This window comes from Elephantulus edwardii, unplaced genomic scaffold, assembly GCF_000299155.1.
Source record: "Elephantulus edwardii isolate Elephantulus edwardi_28Jun2011 unplaced genomic scaffold, EleEdw1.0 scaffold00039, whole genome shotgun sequence".
In the NCBI taxonomy this organism is placed as follows: Eukaryota; Metazoa; Chordata; class Mammalia; order Macroscelidea; family Macroscelididae; genus Elephantulus; species Elephantulus edwardii.
Window position 1 is genome coordinate 6,068,578 of NW_006399789.1, and position 2,690 is coordinate 6,071,267.

Consider the following 2,690-nt stretch of genomic DNA (forward strand, 5'->3'; position numbering starts at 1 on the left):
AGTACTTGGAATTAACCCTATTTATGGAAGTAAACACAATCAAGAACTAACAGAATTTCAAGCTACACTGATGACAATTCAGGGGGTAAGGGGAGAAAAGGTCCCAGGAATTGATGGAATAGCAATTGACATGTTTCAACAAGTGGACGCGGACCTGCATGTGCTCACTAGTCAATGCCAAAAAATATGGAATACAGTTAGCTACCTTAACAACTGACTGAAAGAGATCTATATTTGTTTCTATTTAAAACAAACAAACAAAAGCCAACACACTATGGAAATTATCAAACAATATGTCTTGAGTTGTGATGCTGGAGAAGAGTTGAACATACCATGGACTGCCAAGAAAACTAACAGATGTGTCCTGAAGAGAACGAAACCATGCTGCTCCTTAGAGGCAAGGATTTTGAGACTCTGCCTCACATACTTTGGTCACGTAGCCAGGAGGGACCAGTCTTTGGAGAAGAACATCATGCTTGGAAGGGTGAAAGGACCCTGCAAGTAAGGAAGACCCCCCCTGGATGAGATAGATTAACACAATGAATAGGGTAAGAGAGTAGGCATGTCACAGACAGTGAGATCGGCTCAAGACAGAGCAGGGTTCAGAGCTATTGTAGGTTCACTATGAGTCATAGCCAACTTGATAAACATAACAACAGCATCATTAATATCACATTCAAGTATATCTTACTGATGATTACTCAAAAATGGATGAAACAATATATCACTAGGGAACTTTGAGATATTCAATCTGTATTCAGAAGACACTGTGGCATGACAGATATATCACTATTGATTTCATATGGTTTTGGCTGAAGGCAGGGGATAACAGAAAGATGATTACTTGTATTTTATTAGCTTTGCAAAGGTACTTGAGTGTGTGAATCATAGCAAATTATGACTAATATTGAGACGAATGGGAATCCCAGAACACTTAATTGTGCTCAGTTCATGTGAAGAATGGGAATCCCAAAACTTGTGTTCCAGCAAAACCTCTACAAGACCAAGAAGCATAAAAAAAGGAACATAAAGGTGAGCATTAGAGTTATATCCTTTTTCCACACATATCAAATAAGTTGACTAGCAAATTATTCAAGAGCTGCACTATATAAAGAAGAATGTGCCATTAAGATTGGATTAAGACTCGTCAACATTCTGCATTAAGCAAATGCCACAACCTGGCTTGCTAACACTGAAGAGGACTTGAAATACTTGCTGCAGATCAAAGGGTACTACAATATGGATTACATCTCAACATCAAGAAAACAAAAATCTTTGTCACTGGATCAATAAATCAACATAGTAGATGGAAATTGTCAAGGATGTAATTTTCCTTGAATTTCTACTCAACATCCCCTTCTTCTACTATTAACAGCAGTCAAAATGTGTTGCCTCTCCAACATGTATTGCTGTTGTCCTGTTAAACGTTGCTACTGCTGCAGGAGTGAGGTGGTATCTCTTTGTTTTTATTTGTATTTCTCTGATTGTTAGTGATTTTCATTGGAACTCTCAGGCATTGCAGGTGGGATTGTAAAATGGTACAACTGCTCTAGAAAGTAGTTTGGTATTTCAGCAAAAAGCTGAGCATACAAATCAGAGATGTCCCAGCTATTGCACTGCTAGGAATATACTCCAAGGAAAATAGAACTGAGATATGAATGGAAATATGTACACCAATGTTCATAGCAACAGCATTCCCTATAATAGCAAGAATATAGAAACAGCCTAAATGCCCATCAACAAATAAATGGATTGAGAAATTTTGGCACATTCACAAAATGGAATATTATAACAGCATTAAGGAGCAACAATTTTGTAAAATACTATATAACATGAGAGAGTCTAAAGAGCATAGTAAGTGAGCTCAGTCCCATAAGGACAAATTTTTATATGACCATTATTGTAAAAATAGAATGGTAACTAGTAAGATATGGAGAAGGAGAAAGAAAAGGGGAAGGAGGCAGAAAAAGGGAGAACGGAAGAAATAACTAGGTAGCAGATTTAGGTGAGTGGATGGGGGGGATGAAGGAATAGGAAAAAGACTCAAGGAGGACTTGAAAAAATGTGAAATAGGCACAGAACCATAATAATTAATTATATAAAATACAATATAAATGTATAGGATATACAACGTAAATGAAGAATTGTACCAAACACAACATACATGAAAGCTTGTATTAAACACAATGTGCATGATTTTTTTGAAAAAATGTGTTGCCTTGGGAAAATCTGCTGTCAAGAACCTCTCCAAAGTGCTAAGAAGCAACATCATTTTAAAGACCAAGGAGTGTCTGATCCAAATCATCATATTTCCCATTCCTTCATACGCATCTGCAAGTTGGAAAATGAACTAAGGCAGTAGAAGAAGAGTCAGTACCATTGAGCTGTGAAGGCGAAGAAGAGTACTGAATATCCCACGAACTGCCAAAAGAATACACAAGTCAGCCTTGGAGCAAATCAGACCACGGAGCTCATTAGAGTCGAGGACAGTGAAGCTTCAGGGTTCAGTCCTTGGAGAAAGACATCATGCTGAAAAAGATGGAGAATCAGAGGAAAAGAGGAAGACTCTCAACCATATGGACTGATGTAGTGACTGTAGCAACGGGCCATGAGTAGTAATGCACTCCATGGCACCTGACAACAATAACAACAAGTATTATAAGAACATGTACCAAGTATACTCCACTCTG